The sequence below is a fragment of the Gavialis gangeticus genome, unplaced genomic scaffold (genome assembly GCF_001723915.1).
Source record: "Gavialis gangeticus isolate Ggan-Ray unplaced genomic scaffold, GavGan_comp1, whole genome shotgun sequence".
NCBI lineage: Eukaryota > Metazoa > Chordata > Crocodylia > Gavialidae > Gavialis > Gavialis gangeticus.
The window spans coordinates 28,829,018-28,843,342 of record NW_017729000.1 but is presented as its reverse complement, the minus strand read 5'-3'; positions in this window follow the sequence as shown (position 1 = coordinate 28,843,342).

Below are 14,325 nucleotides of genomic sequence, written 5' to 3'. Positions count from 1 at the left end.
CACACACACACACACACACACACACACACACACACACACAATGGCAGCAGGGGTTAGAGAGGCTTGGTGCAGGGGCTGAAGACCACTGCAGTCCAGGAGGAGAGAGAGAGATTCCAAATTGTAGGAGGAGGTGTGCAGGTAATATATACCTATCCCAGGCTGGAAGTTGATCCTCGATGGCCAGTGTTGTCGAGAGGGGGTCGCCGTAAGGGCCTCTGGGCTGGATAGGTGTTGTGAAGCTGGTCTGGTCCAGATGGAAATGGCATTCCCACTTGGTCTGTCTTCACCGCCCCTTTTTATAGGGACAGACCTTGTGTGACCCTAGTGACAGGAGGTATGCCCAGGCAAGGGTCAGTCCCTGGCATACTGAGCATATGTGCTCCATGCAGGGATGTGCAGTTTCAGGTGTCTATAATGGTTGGGTACAATGGTAGAATTGCTGGTTCTGCAGGGTCTTTTGTCTTTCAAATGCTGGGTTCTTGTCTCTGTTCCTGGAAGAGGTCCATGGTTCCTGGATGAATCAATGCGAGGTGATGGCCCAGTCATTACAGGCCAGTCAGTAGAGGCCTGCTACCATTGTATTTCAATCATTCCTAATCACTCTCATTCATCCGGGAACCAATTTACATGGGAGGGGTACATGAATCATACAGTTGCAACCTGGGATGCCCGGGCAGAGGACACAAGATGGAGGCTTGCCATATAAAATGAAAACTTGACATGACTTTAGTTCACTTACAAACACAGGCCTAAACCATACAATATCCAAATGAAACAATAAAAATCAACACAAAATTATAATAATACAATATACAACAGTAAAAATCCTTACAAACCTAATAATTATACGATATAAAACAGTGGATATCCAAAACCAAATACTTGCTACCAGAATAAAAATATCAAAACTTATCCTAAGTCTGAGCTTGCTGATACTTATCTATAGGGTAATGAGAAGGAGAGAAAAAGTCAGTAATGGTTGGAGAAAGGGAGGGAGTGCATTTTAAAATAAATAAAAAAAAGAAAAACTGGGGGTTTTGCCACACTACCACTTCTCATTTTTCCTTGTCATGTAAACCTGCAATTTTACCATGGACTTTAAAACGCTTCTTTAAATTAAAGAAAACAATTTATTTCTGACGTTTGCTAACTTTCATAAATACTTTTATGTAATGGATTGTTGTTAACTTGAAGTACAGCTCCCTGCACTATGCTGGTGGTGGTGTCAAAGCTAAGACTTTCAAATGAAGAAAATAAGGCTGACTCATTTATCAGAAATGAGCAATTAAAAAAAAAGAGAAATCAAAGCTTATTCCAGCTTTCAAGGGAGACACGTTTTTTCCAATGGCACTCCTCCATTGTGTATGGCAATGAAAGAACAGAAAGTATCTGAGTTATTCCTCAAAGTCAAAAGTGTTTGGGGCCAGTAAGGGTGAATATATAATTTTGTGTACACAAGTAATTAGGTGGTGACATTTTGCATGAAGCTTTTAATAAGAAGTAAGGAAATCAGGTATGAAGCACAGCAATTTGTGACAGCGGTAAACTTAACCCTTGGGAGGAGGTAGTAGAAGAATTCTTTGAAAACGCAACAGTTACTCTTTAGGCTCGCTTTAAAAGTTAGCATTGACTGGCAATGAAGAGAAGTCTGTTCAATGCACTTTTGCTAGCACGAAAATGAAGCAGGGGGTTAAAAATAAAACAACAATTGGGGGTATCCCATGGACTCTATAAAGATGTTTCCTTAAAAAAACAAACCCTACAACTCCACTTGGTCACTCAATGACTATGTACATTCACCAGCACTTAAAATATTCCTGGATGGAATGTACCTCTTGGTCCAGAGAAAGGTAGTTAGGTATGTTAACTAGAAGTCAGACAGAAGGCAGGGTAGAGAATACCTTAGTAGAGTGTCTTGGCAGAACAGGAATACAACAGCGGTCCTATATGTGTATACTTCTGCAAACAAACACATAAGAAAACATTGTTTATGATCCTTGATGATTTAGAAAGTGGTATCAGGAAACTTCCAACTCACCATTCCTTAACTTCCGGTTCCAACCTGGAAGTTGTTACAGTTTTGAAGGTATGTTCCAGAACAAGATAGAAGTAGGGTTTTGCACACTAGTTTCTGAAGACATATTTCAGTCTTCTGTGCATGGGTCACTACAGGCAATCGTGGGGACAAATGTACATGCTGGTGAGCTGTCGTCTCAGAAATTGAACTTGTTTGGGTACATATTGTAAGTGATTACTTCTCAGTAGAAGGCATGTCCACTTGAAAGTATCATTGTCAATACAAATCACAGTGCACAAGAAGTAAATAGGAGTTTGATTTCCTGCAAAAGAAGACACTTGGACAGTCATCCTCAGGACTGCTTTTGCTTTCTGTGATTAAAATCTTGTTGAATTAAATATTCTCAAGCAAGCCAATAAAAGGGGACATGAATATGAACAAAATCAATTAGCACAGCAGATTTTATTTTCTGGCAGTTACAAATCTACCTGTCCACACTGAATACAAAACATGTTGAAAAATTATTTGTATTGTGTTATTAACTCAGCTCCAATACAGATACTAACAGGGAAATATAGGGGGAAATTTGTTCATTGGTACTTATTATTCTTGGTCTGGGTGAGAGGCTCTAATTTCTACAGTTAATATTTTCTAGGCACTTAAGGAATCGAAATATTAGAAGAATAGATTTACTGTGGTGCTTCTTGAAGGGTTGTTATTGTATCGGACTTACCTTTTTTACCACATCTCTAATAAAAAATTAAAATATCCTCATTAATCATTTTCTGGTATTACTTTACATTATTACATTAACTTGAGTTTGTTTTTTTATAAAGATCAAATAGTTTATTGTTCTTAATATATTATCCCCTCTTTAAATAAATGATCAACCCAACCAATAGACTCACATCTCTGGCTGGACTTGCTTATTGGCTGCATTGAGTGAAAAATCTAAACAGTTTTGGTTCTTCCATAACAGTCAGGTTTTGTTAAGAGTTGGCACTATTTTTGGTGGACTCTGCTCAACACCACTGTGTCTTTCAACTGATATTCACAATGCCTTAACTAATTTTGCATCCCTCAAAGTTGAATGCCGGCAGACGCTTGTTATTTTAAGTGACTGTCTAAATCCTGCATAATCCTTCCTGTGTCATCCTAAATTATTTGATCTGCTGCTTAGTACTGTGTCATCAGCAAATTTGTATCTCTTTTTATTGATTCTATCAGCTAAATTGTTTCTGTAGAGAATACCAGGACATAGGGTAGGCAACAAATACAAAATCAAATTGTTAGGAATGTTATCTAAACACTCATGCCTACATATGTATACAGGTTTCATAATGCCTTGGGCATAAATTATTTTAAATTCTATTAGTAATGTTTTCAGACAGACATTTGGAAGGACATACGAGTCTTAAACTCCCTTCATAAAAAAAAAGTCACCATAATATATTATTGTTATTATACTCTGTGGAGTTTCTATAAGGCATGTTTGCCTAGTAGAGCTTATGTAGCAAGGTGACTCACATTCCATGTTGTAAATAGATGTAATTCAATCAGTCACTATGAACTACATAGTTACAAAATGTAGCCTTTCTTCTTGTTCTTAAGTCACTTGAGAACAGATCCTGATTTTGACAAATGCATTGGATATTTGAAATTACTCACCAGAAAATTTTGGATGTATGTGGTATGTTGGCAAATTGGCAAATTTGACTGTGAGCTATTTGTGTTCCTTGATTCTCCTGAAATATTTCTGTTGTACCTTATGTTTTCTGTTCTCTAACTGCATGACTGTTTTTTTTTTCTCCATTTGGAGGAAACTGATAAAATATGTACCATAAGAAAAAAAGATTCCAGCCTTATAATGATATTCATATAAGAAAATTCTCTTTCCTCAAATGGAAGATTAGGAGCTGAGTTCTATCATAACTAGAACTTTCATTCCAGGAAAAAAATTCATGAGATCAGAGGTAACCTAAGCAGGGAGCGAGGAATCCCCCCCGATGTGAGGAAGCCAGCAGTGGATTTGATGTGTGGTGGGGAGTGCTGAATGGCCAGAGGTGGCAGATTCGGTGGCGGACATGGTGGGGGTGGGGGGTGCCGAGCAGCTGGTCGTGAAGCCAGCTGCAGCATGGAGTGACTGCACTGCTCTGCCTGGCTCCCTGGGGCCTCCAAAAATATTGGGCCTGGGGCTGTTGCCCCAATTCAGCCCCCACCCTCCCCACACACCCAGGGATGGCCCTGCATGAGATGTACACTTTCAAAAATTCTCATTCAGAAAGACCTTAAGGCAATATAGGAAATGTTCAGTCTAAGACCCCTGAGTTGCTGTTCTGCAAAAGCTAGACTGCTACCAAACCTGGGAAATGAAGAGTCCCTCGTTTAAACTCCCCATAAAGCAGGCTGCAGAGCCAGATTGCAGAATTTAAACAGCTGTTTCTAAAAAACTATTATTCAATTAGATCCAACACATGAACAGTGTTACTACTTTATGCCGATATTAATGTTCCACTTATGAAATGTGAGTTACTTTAGCTGGCTAAAAAAGTTATGTTACTGAAAATGCCTCAGTTATAAATTTATCAGAAATTACCCTTTTAATCAAATATTCACTAATATATTTTATCTGTTCATGTTTCAGCCATTGTGTTTAGCCCTGACATAGGCATGACATGTGTAAGCAGAAGTCTCCTATATTTAGAAGGCAATCTGTTCAGATAAATTTCAACATGCAAGGGGCTACACATTAGCTAATCATCTAGAATTATTCAACACACACCTGAGATCCTTCCCTCCCTCCAGTGCTGGATTATGACATGCTGAGGCTCTAAGCTATATCCAGTTTGAGAGGCCCCATACAATAAATAATCCAATGTATGTATATTTTTGTCACATTAGAACAAAAATGTCCATATTTAGAGAGTATTTTCCCATATCTCCTTTATCTCCTTTATTTACCAACTAATTATTATAAAACTTGATATTGAGTCATTTTTGTTTCTTATTTACAGGCCCCTCATATTGTGATGCCTTAAACTGTAGCTTAAGTAGTTTAAGATTAAATCCAGCACTGCTTCTTCCCCTCTCCCCCCATTTTTTTTTTATTTTTTTATTTTTTGTCTCAGTGCTGCAATTTCCAGCCACTTAGCATAAAAAATAATTCATAAGGTATAGAGAAGGGTCACAGAAATAAGTACATTTTCTTGAAATTCCTAAATCTATATAGACTGCAACATGTAAAATGGCATTTAATGAAGGAAAATACTTCAAATAATAGGACTGTTATGACTGCCTTCAATGCACTTTTGGATCTCAAAATGTCCAGTTATAAGGAAGGAGAGGCGCTCTGTTTTTATTTTGGGGGATGGAATTTATGCTTTTCATTTTTTATTTTATTTACCTAATTATTTGTATGAATTTTAGTACTCATGGAGGGATCTGGATAGAAATCATTCGACCTAAGTTCCTTTATTTATAAACAGAGTAGGTACAGCAGTGACAGAAGTTAATCCTTCTCGTCAAAGTTTATCAGTCTAACTTATTCTTTGGAGAGGCAGAGCCCTATTCCCTCTTGCATTTGTGTAAACACATTGATTTCAACAGAATTACTCGGGACTAAAACAAATGAGAAAATGTGCTTGAAGAAAGGAAGTAGATAAATATCTGTGGCCAATTCATTCCTTAACCTCTAGGTTGAAACAGCTACCAAGGGAGTAAATTACTGTCAATTGTGTCAAGCAATTTCCATTATAAGAAATTTTCATTATAAGAAATTTCTCTAATATTTTTTCCTCTGGGGTATTTTTTATTGGCTTTTTCAAGTAAACACTATTTAATATAAGCCAGGGGGAAGAGAAAGCCAGCTATAAAACTGCCATGTTCTTGATAAAGATAATTTTTTCCTGGCTCTCAAATGCTATGGGGGGAAATGGGAAAGATGAAATTCACAAGTGTTCACTTTTCTGAACTATTTAATTTTGTTTGAAAACAAATAGGTTAGTCAATGAAAAATATTACTTTAAAAAATATGCTGTATTTTTAATAATATTTCCAATGTTACTTGGGCTTTATTTATGTCCACTCCCATTGTTGATTAAAAGCATTTTCTTGCTCTTCAGGGCAAGCTTCCTACTTACATAACAGGGGAAATGCTACTGTGGCACTGTTTGTGCCTGCCACTTTAAGACCTGGGGCCAAGCATCTAGCAGGTGCTTAATTGCGGTGGCCATTTTAGAGCTCTGGCCACACATATAAATAGGGCAGTTCACTGCTGGGAAGCAGGCAGCAACATTGCCTGGCTGTGAGGCTTCTTGGAACATGCTGGAGGTAAGGGAGGAGCTGTAGGGGATTTTCAGGAGGCTCCTGGTCCTGAGCATGACCTAAATACTGCACCCTGCTGGGAGTGGTGGCCTGGTGGGGCTCTCAGTGGTGCAGGAGCCCCCAGGAAATGCCAGGCCAGTTACCACCCCAGTGAAAGGCAGGTTGGGGTGCCTTAACCCCAGGTCCCATAACCGGGTGGGTTAACCCTGAGTAGGGGCCAGAAGACAGAGTCCAGGAGTGACAGTGGGGCTAGAGGCTTGGAGGACTGACCGTGAGTACTCTTGATTGGCCTGGGCTGGGGCCAGGACCAGAATGGTCAAAAGGGCTAGGGGCCCATGACAAGGGACACCCAGAGCTTGGAGGGCCTGGGGTTCCTTACTGGCCTTGGAGGTGAGGCCAGGGCCTGTGTGGCCAAAGATCCTGGGAGGGAACGATGCCCGAGAGGGGAAAGAGTTTCAGGGAGTGAGGCAACCCTGAATGAGGGTGGGGTAGGCTGCCTGAATGGAGGGATCTAGGAGGAGTCCTGATAGGAGGATTTTCGGGGGCTGATTATGTTGATAACAGCTGGATGCCATCTGTGAGGCATGGGCTGTGGTGTAGGGGAGGTACGGAGCCGTAGATAGTGCCCCCTGGCATCAGGGCAAGAAATGGGCAGCTTCCTGCTTAATTAACAACTATTAATTAAATATCATCAAGGCATGGTGGGCGAGAAGGCAGGCAGTTAGCCCAGAAACAGGTGGGTGGGTCACAGGGAAATTGGCCCAGAGAAGGTCCCCCTGTTACAGCTACCCACAGATCAGCTACCCAATGACCTATTGAGAACTGAACAGCCAGCTGGGAAATTTATCCTGTCTCATGCACTGTATATGTAATCAACCCCATGTTTGTATTTGTCCACTGATTCCTAATATGATAACTGAGTAGGCTTTTATTAAGATCATTTTAATCCTAACTTCTGGTTAAACATGGTTTTATTTTTCCTAACCTTTTTGTTAGCTTACAGATAAGAATTTTGTATGGTAAGCTTAAAGAAAAAACTTTAGATGCTCCAGAATGAGGAAGTAATTACCATAATTACTACAACCATACAACCAACCAGTGCCAAAGACAGATATATACTTCTTCCCAGATTTTTTTCTCTGACATTTATGCTCTTAATGCAAGCTCCTATAAGAAGCTTTCACCAGACAGTCCACTGAGCATGTCTGGCTTCTCCAGTACATCCAGTGCCATGAACTTGCAGTACTGAAATGTTAGGCAGACTGAAATGTTTGTTTAGAAGTTTCTACAGTATCTATGCATTTGGCTGGAAACTTTTGCATACATAATATACAGGCTATCTCTATATACAGTCTATTCCCTTTCCCCCTCTTCCATATGATGATTTTGTCAAATGGATATGGCTTATGCTTTCAGCTTTAAAATTCATAAGGCTTAAAATCTTATGTCTAATATCTCTGTTTTTGTTGTTCTTGAGTTTTTTTCTTCCACTTTGCATTTCCATTTCTAGTGGTAAGCCTGCTGTCTTGAAAAGCAGCTGCTTTGACTTTCTTTTAATATGAAAAGCACAGGAATCTAAAATAACCTGAACAGTTAAGAAGGTGTCTTTCCATTTTGTAAATGTTGTAATATAGGTTTAAGATGGTCCTTATTCAGAAATTAATCACCCCCCCTGCATCCCCATAGAATCCCAGCACATATATTTTTGCTTGTTTCTTTGTATGTTACTTTTGTGGTTATTTGCTAGATATTGCCTTGGGTAATAGTCATATTCTACTTGGCTCATCCCTACTTTTTTAAGTGTAAAATCATTTGATGCACTGCTAATTCTAACAGCAATTCCCTTTGTTTAGATCTTGAATATGCTAGTTATCTTATCTACTTTTTTCACCAAAAATGCTATTTCTGTTTCCCTTCTACAGACACTTTCCCTTTGGAACATAAGGGAAATACAGGTTGTGGCAGTGCACCTCTGGTGCCTGCCACTTTAAGGGGTGGATCAGGCTGCAGGCAGGTGCCTGATTAAAGCAGCCATTTTCAAACAAAGGCCAGCCTGGTAGAGACAGCAGTGTGCTGCTTGCAGCGGAGGGAGCAACATCATCTGGCTAAGCGGCTGCTTGGAACATCTTGGAGGTAAGGACAGGAGCTATGGCGATGGCATGGAGGCTCCTGGTCCTGGGCATGGCCTGAAACTACACTCTGTTGGGGAAGGGAGGACTTGTGGGGCAGTCTGTTGTGGGACAGCTCCCATGAAATACCAGGACCATTCACCTCCCCAGTGAAAGGTGGGTAGGGGTGCCTCTAACCCTAGCCCCTACAACACTGTGGGTTAGAGGGTCAGGCACAGCTGCAGCCACCTGAGCCCCTGAAGGTGTAAGGCCCCGGTGAAGGAATGGGAACCAGACATGGTTACGGCCACCTGAACCCCACAGGGGTATAAGACTATGGAGGTTCCAGGGTGAGGGGGCAGTTGTGTATCTCCAGAGGGGGAAGTTGTGTAGCCCAGAGAGGGCATGAAAGCATAGGTGGCCCGCATAGGGTAGGGAGTGTCTTTATGGACTGAAGGACAGTGCATGAGCAAGGTGTTGAGTAGGGCTGAAGGGCAGCACCAAGGGGGTGTGCTGAATAGGGCTGAAGGATGGCCAGAAGGGCAGCACATGGGCCAACCCCTAAAAGAAGGAGTGTTTGTATGTGTAGAAGGCCCAGTGAGGGGCTAAGGTGAAGTTAGCCCAATGCCGGGTGAATTGGCTAGTTGCTACCAAGATGAGGGTCATGGGTGAGGCCCAAAAGGCTGCATGTTGGCCAGTTAAGGACTCCAACTGATAAGCCTGATGGCCTATGGGAGCTACTCATAGAAGCAGGGCAGAGTGAAGGAGGCCCAGTATGGTGTGGCATGAAAGAGGCCCAGTGAGAGAAGGCAGAGTGCAAGAGGCCCCATTGAGAGGGGGGTGTTATGAGTGAGGCTTATAATAGAGCTGTATGAAAGAGGCCTGACAGAGGACTACATTGATCCGGCTTTACAATAAGAGTACAATAAGATTCTGGATGCCATCTGCAAAGCATGGGTCATGGTGTAGGGGAGGTACAGAGCCAGGGATAGCACCCCCTAGCATTGGGGCTTATAATGGGCAGCCTTCCACATTTACCACCAGTTTATTATACCAGCAAGGTTGTGGCAGGAGAGACTGGGCAGATTGCCCCATATAGATGGGTGGGCAGACCGATGTAAGATCTCAGCCCTGGGATGGCTCCCTGTCTGAGGCAGTTGGGGCTTGGGAGGGTTCTCAACCAGCCTTCTGCCTAATGTTGCTTTTGGTGTTCAGGCTGCTTGGGTTGGGGTATTCTCAGAAGCAGTTGCCTGCAACCAGACTACTGTAGCTCAGGTGCAACACATATATAACAACAAACCTAGATGTCTCTGCCTCGTATCTCTCTCTGTTGAGTTGTCCCTTTTTACGTGCCTCTTTGCCAAGTCCAGACATTTGCAGCTCATTTCTTTCTAACTATAGCTACTCCTTCCTAAGTTTGGATATCTAGTACTCACTCCTTCCTGAGGTTGGGCTTTTCTCACTCAGTATCTGCTGCATTTAAGTATCTTCAGCTTACCTCTCACTTCTTGGTATGTCTACTCTACCAGTGAATTCTAGCTTTTTACTGTCCAACTTGTTCAGGTACTGTTTCTTACTTTGAATTAATGTTTTCATTTACTGCATCTTTCATCCACTGGTCAGTGAAGTCTGTTATTCCCAAGGCCCTTTGTGATGTATTAGCTTAACTATAGTGTATCATGACTATGGGCTAGTATAACCAAAACACCCCACACTCACTTTTACTTTATTTTGTTAATGCGCTAGTTTTATAAGGCATCTCCTTCAAGAAGTGGTCATGCCATGGTCCACTTAGACAATACTGACAGCAGTAGCTGCATAACTTCATTAAAAAAAAATCGTGAAGGTTAAGAATGATGCACCTAGTCACATCGATGAAATTTTAAAATTCTGTAAAAAACAGTTGAAGCAATTAAGAAATTTACACCAACAACATGGGAGGGAAAATCTAGTGGCAGCATTATTGTTTTTCACAGCTATCATTGGGTTCATGTACACATACATTTACTGCAATACAATACATTCCAGAGCAATTCAAGTCAGAATAAACTGCTCTCAGGTTCAGCATCTACATGTGCACCTAGGACAGCAGCAATTTGAGCTGGGGTGAAGAAGGCCCCCAGCTGACTGGTCTGACTGGGCACAATTTACACCCCCAGTCACCATCTACACATACATTTCTGTGCAGTAAAGTACTCTTCCATAAGACAGTACTATCCCTGACCATACTATTTTATAGTGGAGGTAATTAGTTTACTGTACCTTAATACCAGTGCACATGTATACAGTGACATTTTACTATGGAGAGAATTAGACACCTCTTCAGCAAAGCACCTGTGTAGAAGCGCCCACTGTGAAACATCTATCACTGCCGCCATATATTTCCAGGTTAGTTGTACAATTGTTTCAGTGTCTTGGTAAAAAACATTGAAGAAACCATAAAATAAGCCAATATACTAAGAACCTCTTAAAGAAGATTTTGCTTAATTGCAGATGGGGGATTTGTATTCAGTTTCAATCCTCCCTTTGTCACAGGACACCCCTGGTTTTTTGGTTTTTTTGTGGGGGGGTTGTTCTCTCGCCCCCCCCCCAACACTTTTAAGTAATTTAAGATAATTTAAGATCTCCATCAGTGTCAGTGACAGTGTTAGCTAATAATGATGGTACATATATGTTAGGGTTCATATCAGCAGCATAGGCAGTGGGGTCATTGAAGAGTCATATTATCAGAACAGAGGCTTTCCCTAACTGACTGGCAGACAAAATAATAATGACTTGGCTTCTAGTCTACAGAATCAGTTGACAGTTTAAAAACCAGCATAAGAGGGAAGTCATCCTTCCAAATTATGATAAGCCCAGCTTCAACTAACTTTTATAGTTAAGGGGTACAAATTAAGATCCTCGTTCTTTCTTTTCTCAAGTCATTAAGTTGTTCTCTGATCTATGTGCACACAGGGAGAAACAAATTATATTATTTCCTTTTGGGCTTCTAAGAATGAAAACAATGGGACATTTGGGTCACCTTTGTCTTGCCTGTTCAGAATGTCATTGCCTCACTGTGGGCATTTTTACACATGCAACTGCTGCAGCACTAAGAGCTTTGAAAAGCCCCCAGCACTGCGACATTCACAGTTGTATCAGCAGTGAACTTGTTCTTTGCAAGCTTTTGGGTACAAACACCCTTCCTCAGGAAGAGGGAAAGTCTTTGCCACTCTCTCCTCCTGAAGAAGGGTGTTTAGACCTGAAAGTCTGCAAAGAACACTTTTCCAACTATTTAGTTGGTTTAATAAAAGATATCATATTTACCCAAAGAACCTTGTCTGCCAGTGCTATATTAATTCCCTTGCCACCTGTCTTGTGTAGGGAAAGGTTGGAAAAGAAAAAAAAAGAGGGTCACATTGGTAGAAAGAGCATATTTAACTTTTTCTCAGTGTTCAACATTCCTTTTTATATTTGTGGATTTCCCTCTTATAGTTGTGGGTTTCCCTTTCTTGTGTGAAACAGTTTGATTCTATAATAGTAGAATCACAAGACACTGCAGTGCATTCTGGATTATTTGGATTACTATATTTTCCTGACCCAGTATTTTTTCTGGACTTGTTTGAGGTTAAAGCAGCTATACAGATTCATGTAGATGGAAGTAGGTAAAAGCATCTCTGTAAATTATTTAGGTATAATGGCAATAATTTATTCTATTAATGATTTAACAAAAGGAAATAACTTTCCCAAATTGTAGCTGGGAAGCAGGAGGAAATTGCATCTTTTGGATCTTTTAATAGACCAGTTATCAGATTAGCAATCTGTTGGCAGTCTGGACTGTCATGAACAGGAACCTACGCACAATATGAGCTGTCATTTATTTTTAGGAACACCAAGAAACCGCAAACAAAAGTTAAACAGTTTTGTGTGTCAAGTAGTGATAGAAATGTAGGGAAAAAATTGTGGACACAGGCTGCATCAAATCAGTCTCTAGCAATATGACTCATACACTATAGACGGGGAGTTATTAAATACAGAATAAAAATTAAGAAAAACCATGATGCGCTTGTATGAAAACAAAACAAAAAACAAACACAAAACACCCTACCAAAGCAAAACATTCGACCACACACACTTCTGCTCCTGTGAAGAGAAGAAGGGAACAAATAACATAAGATATGTATCAATTTTGTTGCAGAAAACACACTGCTGGAAGGTACTCATACTATATGGTGATGACTTCAGTGTTATCATTACAATAGAATAGAATAATATACAATAACATAAGGAGATAATTGGAAAATAAATTTAAAAAATGTGGACCTAGAAGGAGCTATCAGTTCTCTTCCTCCTTCCTAGGAATGGCAGATAGCATCAGATTTTTCCAGGGTTTTTTTTCATGGACTAATAATGATGCTGAAGTGGCTGACATGCTAAATGAGTGCCCTCCCAGAAGAGTGCTTTCTCAGGATCACTGACTGTAGCCTTGTTTGGTCTCTGAGTGAGGCCCCTGAAGCTAGTCCAGGCTTGGCTTCTAGAGCAAGTGGGGAGCCCAGGCTTCTTCCCAGTCTGAGAACCCCAGCCTTTTGGGCTCTCACCTTTCCTGGTTCTCCATGCCCCTGAGTCAAGGAATTAGTGTCCATTTGTAGAGAGCTGCTTCAACTTCTGTTCCGATCGGGGCCTGAGTGCAACTCAAGTTCTAAGCAGCACGGCAGTCTTCAGTAAAGGCATTTATTGGGGCAAAAGCCACCCAGCCAGAGGTTCTCTGTCCCTTCTTAAAGGGTTGCACAGAGAAGGGTGCCCTCAGAATTTCTCCCTTTTCTCTCACCCCCAGATTCTTCTGACCCCAGACCTGCAAGACTGGTTTTTCCGGCCTGCTTTCCCATTGTCATAGTTGTCTCCCCCTTGGCATCGGTCATCTAACCTCTGTTCTTGTGAATGCTAACAAAGCCGTTTGCAGCTGCTGATGCTACATGTCCATCTCTCCTCTCCTGAAGCCAGCCTTGGTGCTTTACCCCTCCTTTGTGCACAGACGAAGGAGGTAACCTGAACCGTACAATATTATAGCAACAATGGGATGAAAGTTAACAGAAATACCACATAGTCCTTCACACTTGCACAGGTGATTTTCTTTGGGATGCTGCATTATATGCGTGTACTGGATTCTCTGCTTCATTAAGCTTAGTGCAGATTAAGTACACTCGATTTATGGGTGCTGGAGGCTGCACAAGTACAACATGACCATTTATAGTACATAATTTTCATGTACTGTCTGTCTATTGTGCCTCATTCCTGTTGGAACCGTTTGAATGGGTGGGGAGGTATTTCATTATTTAGGAATCCATTCATTCCTTAGCCTCTCTGCTAAGTCTGCCAAGAACTGAGAGGCTTGTGGTGGTGGTATTTAGACATCTTCCCTCAGCTTTACCTTAGACTGTTCAATGCATTTCACATAAATCATTAATCAAAGGGTATTTTTCTATCCAAACAACCAGACCAAATCTATTTCTGGCAACTTTGTTGCAACTTTAATTGGACTTTCACTGCAGTTTGAAAGCTACCCCAATAAAAACAGTTGTCTTTGTATTGTTGCAAATTTGTCATTTGAAAAGGACTTTGATCAGACATTTTTAGAGAAGGTGCGAAAAATTTTGTATGCGCAACAAATTATAGTTTCATAGTTTCTAGGGTCGGAAGGGACCTGAGCAGATCATCTAGTCCGACCCCCTGCCATGGCAGGAAAGAGTACTGGGGCTAAACGACCCCAGCAAGGTGTTCATCTAACCTCTTCTTAAGGACCCCCAGGGTAGGAGCCTGCACCACCTCCCTTGGAAGTTGGTTCCAGACCCTAGCCGCCCTGACCGTGAAGTAGCGCCTTCTGATGTCTAACCTAAACCT